Source organism: Hyalella azteca, unplaced genomic scaffold, assembly GCF_000764305.2.
Source record: "Hyalella azteca isolate HAZT.00-mixed unplaced genomic scaffold, Hazt_2.0.2 contig3653, whole genome shotgun sequence".
In the NCBI taxonomy this organism is placed as follows: domain Eukaryota; kingdom Metazoa; phylum Arthropoda; class Malacostraca; order Amphipoda; family Hyalellidae; genus Hyalella; species Hyalella azteca.
The window spans coordinates 111,005-123,129 of record NW_025933895.1 but is presented as its reverse complement, the minus strand read 5'-3'; positions in this window follow the sequence as shown (position 1 = coordinate 123,129).

Here is a 12,125-nt window from a genome sequence, read left to right as displayed (position 1 = left end):
GTGTCTGTGTGGATCCCTGTGTGTCGAACATGTCGCCTGTGTTCACGAAAATGTATAAAGAACATGTATAAACATCTTTTTTCACCAAGCATTCAGGTGATGTGAACATTAACTGCTGAAAATTTGTCAACCTTTCTGTGTATTGAACTTTTTTCGTATTAATCACGAATATCATACAGGATATTATTGTTCGTCATTTGAATTATCATGTAAATACGGTAATTTCAACGCATGCTTAAAGGTAAATGAGGAGTGTATGTAAAGGCCACTGGCATCCTGTATGAGTTAATACAAAGTTATTTCGTGTGTACTTTGATAACGTACTTGAGTGTGTTTTCAAGCCTGCTTGTTTAGTGCCAGTGTATTTTCTAAATCACGTTTGTTTGGATTTGTTTTACGTGTTATTTTAGTTAGCCTGTGTGGTGACATTGTGTTGCCATGGCAACTGTGACGTCGTCATGGTGACGCGGCGTTGCCATGGTGACGTGTCGTTGTCATGGACACGTGGCGTTGTCATGGACACGTGGCGTTGTCATGGACACGTGGCGTTGTCATGGACACGTGGCGTTGTCATGGACACGTGGCGTTGTCATGGACACGTCGCGTTGTCATGGACACGTGGCGTTGTCATGGATACGTCCCGTTGCCATGGATAAGTCCCGTTGCCATGGATACGTCCCGTTGCCATGGATACGTTCCGTTGCCATGTTGATGTTCACTATATCTCAACATTTCATGTTTTTTTATCATCTCAAGTTACTAAAACCTCACCGTACTTTTCATGACTCGTGAACCTTGAATATCCCCCTTGCCAATTTTGACGTATAACTTTTGTATAAAGTTCTGTATTGGATTTCGAGCTAAGATTCGCAAATAAAATCTGTTCTCGTGAAGCAACCTGGATGCTTGGATTGTTTTTGAACTTCGTTGTAGCTTTTAGTTTAGATGTTATTTGTGTAAGCGTAGCTAGCATTAATATCAGGATAAGTAAGTTAAGGAATATCCTAGCCTTATTATCAGAGTGCAAGGTTCGATTTAGATGATAATTCATCAACTGTTGCGCTATATTGTTTTGCTGGTGATGTGACGGCGGCCTGAACACATCGCGATGCTAGGAGGAGGGGTGACTTTTCTAAAAGCGGGAATGCCGAGGTCAGCTCGCATGAGTATTTGGTACGGTGAAAATCATAACAATTTCAATAAATAATATTGCAAATTCTTTAAAAACCTTCAAATGTTGCTGGCAAAACTCTTCTAAATTGAAATGAAACGTAATTTCTTGGAAATATTCTCGAATATTGATTGTTATGATACGTTGTCACGTATGTGTGGGTAACTATCCTAAACTATTTCACTACCAACTGCCATGTTGTTACTGGTGGACATGCGTTGTTTTTACGCGTTTGATATTGAATGTTTTATGATGTAATCTAATTTTATGCAAGCCAATCGCCGTGTAAAGATAAAAATTATGCGTCTTTGCATGTTGATTAATTCAATTTGTATCTTAGATAACATCGCTTAATCTCCTCTGCTTGTCATCAGGTCCGCATGTGCTCAGTGAAAGCAAGTTAATGGCAGGTTATTAGTAGCTAATTGTTTTTATTTGCTTGAAGGTAACGTGTGTTAACTTGATACACACCAGTTTTAATGGGTGACTTTACCAATATTAAACAGGAGTTTTGATGGGAGACTTTGGCAATATTGAACAACAGTTTAATGGGTGACTTAACCATTATTGAACAGCAGTTTTAATGGGTGACCTTAACAATTTTGTTTCCAGCACAAGACTTTCACTTTATAAGTGATTTGTCTTTCTTTAGTTGTTTGAGTGATACTTCTCTAATTTTGTCTGTTTATTTTGAACAGAAACCATCTTAGTGTTCCTCGAAAAATGCAAGGCTTAATTTTTAAGTTTAACGGCTACTTGAATTTCTCTGACTCGACCGCCATCTTGATTTTTTGTTTTGTGGACACGCTGAACTTTTTCGGTTGCATTCCATCGTGAAATTTTTCAGTTGGAACTTGAATCTCTAACTCGCCGATATGTTGAATGGCTGACATCGCTTGCATTTATTTTTAAATGTTTGGCGACATCGGCAAAGCAAAAAAAATCCAACCACGTGATATCAGTGATGACAGACCAATTATTTCCTGTTCGCATTAAAATTATGCCTGGTGTTCAAAATATGTAAAAACTTTGTATTTAATTTTTGGTAATCGTAAATTTCAAAATCTGTAAAAATCACTTTAAAAAAATTTCAGCGATGCACTAAGAAAAATGAGCGAATCTTTGTCCAAATGAGCTTGAGTAGGTTATTCTGACTCTGTTTGGGCTGGCAAAAAGACGTTGTCTGCTCATGTCGAATAAAGAATGTCGCTAATTGGACAATTGGATTCGTACATTTTTCTCAGGGCTATAGTTGATTTTTTATTGAAATTATGAACCTAATTAAGAACTTGCGTCCTACTTAACGATTGTTGCATCTTGCTTTTCTCTTGAAAATTCAGGTTAATTTAGCACCAATCTTGTGTAACCAAGGCAAAGCTGTCATGTTGGGTTGAGCAGCTCCATCCGAGACGAGGTTTTCCCGCTAGAGTCTGTGACTTAGCATGGCCGTCTTTATAGTATAAATCACGAACAGACCGAGGCTTTTGATTTACCTTTAACCTCACAAGCGGGCGACCCTCGGCTGAGGGTATTTTTTTTATTACCCGTTTTTGGCACTGTAGGACCAGTTCAATGGAATGGATCCAAGGATGGAATTTTCGATTCAAATTATGGTTCACGTATCAGTACCTATAGCCCCTCTCCAGCTGCTCGGTCAATTACAAAAAAAATATAACTCAGTACTCACTGCAGTGAGTGACAGAGAGCGCATTTTTCGTCGACGAAAACTTGAGGTCACGGACGGACGGACAAACAGACAGACAGACGGACATGGCGAGCACAATAGTGCATTTTTTTCATAAATGAGAAAATGCGCTGAAAAGTACCGATTTATATGGGGTAGTTACTCTACCAGCGTCTGTAATATCGGGAATATTTGCCAGTTTGTAACTTCACTGACTGCTTTTCTACCTTAATTAGCCCACTAATCACAGATAACGAGACATGAACTTAGTCCGCTACGTGCGCTTGATCAAGTTTCGACAGTTCGATCCTAGAATCTCATTCCCCACCAAAGCATGTATGCACCTCCACGGTTTTCCTTCTTTAGTGACATGTGTGATAAATATTACTTAAGGACCCTCTTCTGGGAGTGGGGAGCGTAGAAGTAATTATTACACCATAATGCCACGCTCGTGACGGTGTTTCCACGTTGAGGACTTCTTCAAAATACGCGGGAACGTTTCGTGCAGCCTACCTCTGCGAGTCTGACCAGCACTCCTGTGTTCTTCATTATAGCATCAATCACGACGTTGAAGCTGTTTGTTTGTTCTCAGGCTCTGGCTAAATTGAAAATATTTAGGCTTACTTCACACGTTATTGTCAGCACATGCCAAGTACATATATGCCAGTCACTGTCCATTTCCATTCACATGTTCAGTCCGGTCACGGGCCACGGCTATAAAGTAAAAAAAACTGCGTTGTAACGCATCCATGCGACAACATTTCTTCTCGCTTCGAGTCACCGACATGTGGAACAGTCTCCCTGATAGCATCGTTGACGCTCCGAGTATGAACGCCTTCAAGAACAGACTAGACGAAGCTATGCAGGAGCATATGTTCAGTCATAAAATGCCTAGCAAATTACGGACCAGGCAATAAGTCCAGCTGCTATCTCAATCAATCGTCAGTTATGGAAAGATCGGGTTCCAAAGGCCGGATCCCTTGTGAATCAAGTCACGAAAAGTACAAGAATCGGCAACTGGCCATGGGCCTGTTTCTTCAGTGCAGACACTTCTATTCTATTCTACGGGCTGGCCACGCTTCAGTCCCTTTCGTATCACGGGCCATGCCTGTCACGCAGCCTTGCCAGCTGTTGTATTTCCAAATCAAATTTCGCAAATCCGGTTTGTTGAGATGGTGTCTGTTATGGATATCTTTGACGTGTTATATTTGCTAAAAATGTGTTGATATTTTGAGCTGGCAATCTAGTATATATATATACTCGGCAATAACAATCTGGTATACTCGTTGCCAACGATGCAGTCATGACGCCCAGACCAAAATATCTCTTCCCTTGACCGTGGCTGGCATGGCACGGCTGGTGTGAACGCTTCTATGTAAATGCATTAAAGAATATTACCGCAACCGGCACGTGCCCGGCAGTGTGGTGTGAACCAAGCCTTACTCCGAAAATATATCTATTAGCGGGCTTCTCACCCTCAGTTTCCAGCCACACAATCAGCCAATGCCTGCTATAGGGGAACAAGATGTATGTAAGTTAAACTTCAACTTGAGGACGCTTGTTATTAATTATGTTTCAATTATCCGCAAATGTGATATTACTGCGCAGGGTTGCCAGACGGTCCTAATCAAATTTTAGAAACTGCAAAAAAAGTGAAATTTTCACACAGGAACTTACAAATATGACTTGGCCGGTTTTTAGGCCATATGGCAACCCAGTTACTGCGGACCATCTCGTCAGGATATGAACCAAAAAGTGTAGCGACGTGGCAGCTTTACGTTGTTATATACAAATTCTAAACTTAATTGGTGAATTTAGTTACGATTCTGCAAAGTCTGGCGCCACAAATGTCTTCGTTTCTATCAGCCTCTGTGAGTAAAACTTACACGAACCGTTAGTGAAAAAAGTTTTCAGAAAATTTTTGGAACAGCCTGATAAAATTCTTCCATTATTATTATTATTCAACGAAGCATTCATCGTGGAGTCTGGTTCAAACGAACTTCGAGGGCACGTCACACATAAGTTAATTAGCAAGCAAAAAATAAATTCACATGTTCTATCACCTTCCACAAAAAATTGAGGTTAATGAGGCTGTTCCTGAAATCACGTCCAGAAGTTGGAGAGTTTAAAAGTGTATTTCCTCCATCCCCAATTAATTATTTTCATGTAAACTTTTGAGCTGTGATTGAAGGGCCAGGCAAAAAATTCTAATAGGACATTAAAGAGAAGAGGAAAAGAGATGTCTGGGAAAATAAAGAATAGATAATTTGATCTGTACACCAGCACTCGTGTGCTGGCATGTTTTTATTTATAGTCATATAGAATTTAGCAAGCTTGAAATGAAATAAAATAAATGGACCCTAATTATTTAGCTGCAGTTTACTAATTGCTTAAAGTCTAATCAGTTTACCAATATGAAGTCCCATGTGTAAAACACACAACAATATACCATAATAATAATAATGAAGTGTGGTAGTACATCTGACAAGCTTAACAATGTGATTTTTGAGTCCGTAAATTAATGTTCGAAGACTCGTGCTCACTTATTAACTTTTATCTCTTACGAAACGAAAAATGAACGCACGTTTATAGGAGGAGGAGAAATCGCAGTACCCGTACCTACAGGGGTATTATCGGTAGACATGTAACGGGTGGGTTGCTCGATCAGATAATAAAGTGTAAAGTGCTTTTAAAAAATGTTAATGATCGCTATAACTATTTTCATTATTGACCCAATGATCGTAAATGTCAAGAGAGATAGAAAAATACATTCAAATACGTTTCACATGAGTGGAATTTTGGGCGGCAGACGAGGAATTGTCAATATTATTGGTATATTACGCAGGTAAAAAGCGTCAAGCAAAGCAGACTAGAGATAGGACGCTGAAAAAGTTGGCAGTGTTACGTTATCGGAGCAATCACCAGTCGCATGTCCTAACGACAAACTTTGGTTCGTCGACGGTAGTTACATTTCTTGACCATTTCAAATAACATAAGTTGTACGTAGAATTAAAATGATGTCTGCAAGCGCAAAGTCATTAAATAAGAAACAATGTATCTAAGAAGTTATTTTCGCCTACCTAATTTAGAGCCGTCATTGTCCGAACATCTGCATTAAGGGGTAAGCTGCCAACGTCATCTCTAGATTTCAATTCATATAAAGTAATTAAATATTTCAGAGTGTAACTGTCATAAATGAATTAACGTTTGTATACCCTGTATTCTTTGACATAGTTATTCCATTTTGTTCATGTCATGTCTATCTAACGACCAACAACCCTCAGGTGGTGGTCGGCGCCATCACTCTTTAATCCATCAATAAAAAATACTGTTCCCTCTTATTCTTTACCCCAACCTACATTATACATCACACAATACATTTAATCTAATTAATTAGGAATAGGGACGGCTAAATCCCAATCTCCAAACTGCTCTAGCTCCCTCATTCCTTCAGAACTCCTTTCTTTCCACTGGCGTGTTACTTGAGGTTCCTATCGTCACTCCACTTTATTAAGTTTATTTTTAGATACAATTCGATAATTTGCGATACAATCATTCTGGAATCGTTGCAAAAGTGAGAAGAAAGATTTACTTTATATGTTTTATTTGTAGTACGTTGTATTTATTTTGAACGTTTTTGTTTGTATTAGATATTTAGTTTAACCGCGCTGCGTTTACGTAATTAGCTTCAATGCCAGTGTCATTTCATCTCTACTTGCAATCGTTTTCTTTATCAAGCAATCGCTCTCTATGGTTATAAGGAGTAGTGGAAAACAGTCGAAGAAAAAAAACGTACCTGGTGCATTAGTTTGATCGTGGGTATATGGAAATAGGTAGAGGACAAGAGCTTCTCGAGATGCTTGTAATTATCTGTGATCATGGACTACAATATATCATCACAGTTGGGCTTAATTATCTTCCTTATACTGAAGTTACCGTAACCGATCACGTGAGATCGACAAATGTGCGCTGATTACTAGTGGCAGCTGCTCGAAAAGTTGCACATTATATTACGTGGTTTAGAGCGCGTATCGCCAGCTTTTTTTGAAGTTCATTACTAGCCTTGATGTTGCACTGTGAAGAAAAATTATTTTTCCCCTACAAATTTTTGGTTCACCGCTAAGTTAGGGAACATTGTTGTGAAAGCCCTAACCTGAGAAGCAATGTTACCACATTCAGCCACACAGACATCATTCGAATGGAATGCTCCAATTTTCTTAGGTATTAACAAGCAAATTTGGCATCTACAGCATTCACTTTCGCCATGCTATAGGCTTGGATTCCACTCATAACAATTAAGAAGAAGCGCTAGAAGCACCAACAACCGTTGTGCTTATGTCTTTCGCTAGTTTTGTTGGCGTTAGCGACCGTTTGCGGATAATTTGCATAGAATTATAGACAAAAATATATATATCCGGCCTTCACCGTATGCCATTATTCATGATTTATATGACGCCTCGCTATCGTGGACTGGTAATTGTAGAGCATATTTATAGAGTATTTTCTGGTCTCAACTCTATTAGAACTTAGACATATACCAAAACTCGCCTACATTGTATGTATAGTTTGAAACTACGCCAACTTTTGATGTGAAGCAACTTACTGCCTCGAGCGGGATCTGCTATAGAACTTGCATGACACGCAAAATTCAACCATTCACAGTGAGTTGTTGTTAACACTATCACATGTTACAGTGTTTTTTCGTTTTTAAAAAATAGTATTTCCCGATATGTGCTGGTAGATAAAAGATTTAAAAATTTAGAAGTTTTTCATACTCATTGGAATCCCATAACGTAAAGCCTTTTCACCATCACGTAAATAGTTTTCTTGGCAGTCATATATGAATCGGCGAGGAGATCGAACGTTAGGAATTTGGTTAATGACTTTACTACTATTATTATTTCTAATTTATTTAATTACTCGAGGTAATTTACCGTATTGCAGTCATTTCTCTAATTAAATTTAGTTACTTGACAGCTTTGTCGCAAGGTGTGATCTAATCGCCTATCTAGAGCGCTGTCACCTTAATTGATATTCAATTTAAATTGTACAGACTGTCTATTGTGTCGATATTGCGTTCATTTGAAAACCGATAACTTATTGCGTTCGAGATTTGATACTCGTAATTATTTTGCGCATAATTTTGATCTGAGCTTTCTTATTCTAAAACTTTGCCGTTTCACATATTAGCAAGTAAAATAAGTTTCAGATTTACGATTAAATTCAAATCGATAGAAATTCTGCACAGAAGTGGGGCCAGGTGCTCATATAATCCTAAAATGTTTTTATTTTGCGTTGTAGTTCTCTAATGGTTTTGAGTTGGGGTTGCATCGGGTTGCATCGGGTACGTATACAGGGTTGCATCGGGTACGTATGCAGGGTTGCATCGGGTACGTATACAGGGTTGCATCGGGTACGTCTACAGGGTTGCATCGGGTACGTCTACAGGGTTGCATCGGGTACGTCTACAGGGTTGCATCGGGTACGTCTACAGGATTGCATCGGGTAAGGTCGCCGTGATTGTATGGAAGAACGAGGTATATGTATGTTGTTCTTTACGTTGTTTCGTAAAGACAGTTTTTGTGCTGTTGTTTTGAAAGTACGAAGACATTGGTAGATGACTTTCAGGGCTGTTAAGAAAGGACCAATAGTGGCAGATGGTCAACTGTTTCTTCTAAGCCTCCAATATATTAAAATTAAATATTCAATCTGCCTGCGATGTTCACTACTTTATTCCTACCTATCAGCACTGTGCTCTTTTTGTGAACAGTTTTTACCGAAATATTATTTCAGTGAAATAATATTACCATTCGTGCTCGGAAATAAACAAATTATTCTTGCTGAATATAATTATGTGCATTAGAGATGTACTTCATCGCGAGAGACGTTTTCCGTAAAATTACGATTGTATTGAATTAAGTCGCACTTCATGCTACCAGAATTCTAGCTTCGAAATACTATTGTAACCATTCTACCATTATGTCCAAACGACTTAAATAGAGCTGCCAGCAAGTGCATCAGCTCTAAGACTGTTCCAAAACTTTCAATTAAGTCGTGATTTGACGCGCGAATCAGTTAGTCCGAGAAAAGAGTAAACCTTTTTTAAATATTTTGTACGGATTTTTTTCATCTAAATTCACAATTTGATCTATTAGAAACATGCAAAATACCGCTTATCAGTTATTACTAGTTTCTGTGCAGCCTGCTTCCATCACGGGTTTTCCTATCACATTTTTATCACGAGAAAGAGCTATCAGAGGACAGTGTCATGCTGAGTGTCCAACTGCGGCAGTCGTAAGTTTGTCAGGGCTCCTTGTATTTCCTTCTAATAAGCACCTATGATGCCAGATATCCTGAAATTTCATGGCTTTCAAGTCGATCTCGTACAGAATTATTGTAGTACGCAAGAAGACAACACATTCGTTACAGACCATCTCTTTAGCTGGAGGATTTTGTTACAGCGTAATTTTCAGGAGCAATTGAGCCTGATTTCGTTCCCTGCACAAGGTTGCAATAACGTATAAGTCGATAAAATATAATCCATTATCTCGTCTTCGTGCCCAACTTCTAACGCACTAAAGCAGAAAAGGTCTATATCCAAAGCCTTGTGCAGTGTTCACGACAAATTTTTGTATCCAGTTATGGATTAACACAAACCTGATGATTATTGAGGTGAGTGAGGGCTACTGAATCTGTGTGCTCCTTGCTGCCGAAGAAGCTTCTATTTTTTATTGCAACACTTCTCTTTTACTTCACTTCTTGTTGTTTGTTTGTTTGTCTGCTACAAATCTTATAATCTATATTCAACACACTTACATCTGTCCAATCGAAATTTTGTACATTGGCGTAAAGTTGGAGACAATGCATGAATCAATTGAAATAATAAATAATTTAAAAAATTGAAAAAAATTAATTATATATTGAAAAAATTTGGAATTTTTTTTCAATATTTTTAAATAAAATAAGAAATTCATTGTACATGTGTAACATCGGAGATACTAGTCTTTATAGAAATGTTGCATTTGAAAAGTAATTTTTGAGCGAATATTATTTTGCTCATTTCTTGTCCTCTGAAATGTTTCAGTCCCAGGCCACGATGCACACCCGTTACGAGGTTTGACCCTGATGCGATTTACAAGTTTTCTGAGCCACAATATGTGAAATGAACCGATCTTAATTATGGCAAACACAAACACTAAATCTTTATTTATATACCTGATTAAATTAGTCTCCTTTATGAATGGCAAGTAAGGTGAGCAATAGAATATGCAGTCAGTGCCTACTTGCACCAAAATTAGAGCAAACTCCGTTTTAGGCAGTTTGCTTTTAACAAGTTGAAAGCTCTATTTGATCTTTTGGATTGTTTCTAATTAAAATGCACAACACACTGCCCGCAACATTCGTTAGAAGGGTAAATAGGATGGAATTTTGTAGATATGAGTTACTGAGTTCGAATGAAATACAATCAGTTGAACGATGTTCAATGATAGGTTGTAGAGTGGAAACTGGATTCTGCTGGATGCGTAGCAAGACAAGCATAATTTTCAGTTCAATTCATGTTCTAATTTTTTCACTTAAGGTTGCTAATCAACTCGAACAATTCCAAATTATTTTCAAAATACACATACCACTGCTCCGTGTTTATTGGCTGAGGTAATTTTCTTTTATGATGTTATGCTGCTGAGATCTACCTAGCGCCGGATGATATTTTAATCAGCACTTAGCCCTTCATCAGCACTTAGCTCAATATTCCGATCCCATGGCATATAGGATGCAAGTATAGAAATTATTAATTTTAAGAATGTAAATTTGATACTTATATATGAGTGTGGGAATAGGAGCATTGAACAATTCAACGTAGTATTTCAGCAAAATTTTAAGAATGTTTGTCTGAAACTCGGCCCAGAATATAGGCAATCAGGAATATGGGCAATCAATATAGGCATGTTGTATAGGCAATCACCCATTCAAATCCTATAATTCTTGTTGATGGCTAGACTGAATGTAATAAAGACTCATATAAAGTTGTAAATCATTTGATGGATTAAACTGATAACCATGAATGCCGGGTGATCGTAACTATACCAGGCTAAGTCATTTTGATGAGATAAAGAACAATTTAACAAAAACTCGTGGAGTTTCAAGACCATGAGATTTTTTAAATTTCTGACATAGATAACCAAAAGTGATTTTTTGGAAGAGTATGAAGAGCATGTCACTCAGCATGCTCATGAAGTCGTAAATACCTTCAGTTCTCTTGAACGGACCATTCGAAAACTTTTTGTCTATCCCATTTATCTGGTACTCTTCTGCCAATTGATCTGGAATTTTCCTGAAAGGATTAATAATTGGACATCCCATGCTGAGGTAGCTCATGACATTTATCTTCTGTTCAAGAAAATTATCGAGTCTAAACTGGCTTCCTACTCCATTGTTGACAAAGAAGATCTTGTCAACGACTTCTGCATGGGAGATATCACTGGCCATTGGGAAGAGTCAAGGAACTCATCAAGGGAACTGATGAAATGGAGCGCAACATAAAGTTGAGTACCGGTGCTGGCACCATTCTCGTAGTACTGAGACTGAAACAGCGTTTGGACCCTCTGGATTTGCCCGATACCCCGATGACACTTGTATTTGCTAAATCAAGACATATACATGTACATAGTTGGGTATACGTAAGCTCAATATCAATCAACCGACGAGGAATGAGATAAAGCCACTGAGTAATTAATTACGGATACCAAGATTTGCACGGCGTTTGGTTCCAAATAAGAATCAGTCAATGAAATTATACGTATTGCAGTTGTAAATTATTCACGTTAAATTTATAATTTGATGGGAGGATGTAAGCTTTCATTTCATTGTAATTTTGAAGTTTTTTCGAGTCCTGTTGGTGTTAGATGTTTAGGTGGCCCGATATTTATTTGTGCGCTCTAAAAATTTGAGCGCAAAGCGTTTTCGTAAATTTCACATGGCAAAATTTAACATTGAAAGCGACGGAGAAAGTCAGTTGCGTTCGTCGTGAAAGCACGTGTGAGAATTGCGATCCCTAAAGTAAAGTAACCGGTAAATTTTTAATTCAGATTCTTATAAGTATTCATAACCTTTATTATTTGATTTGTTTCTGCTTTAACCCGACTGGCTTTCTCCCTCAGAGGTTTGCCAGTCCGCATTGTTTTTTTTTCTTTGTTTGTTTGTCCACTCTATCTCTGTGTAAGGTATATTCGTCATCACAAGAAATCGTACTCCGTCTTGATCCAGTCTTGC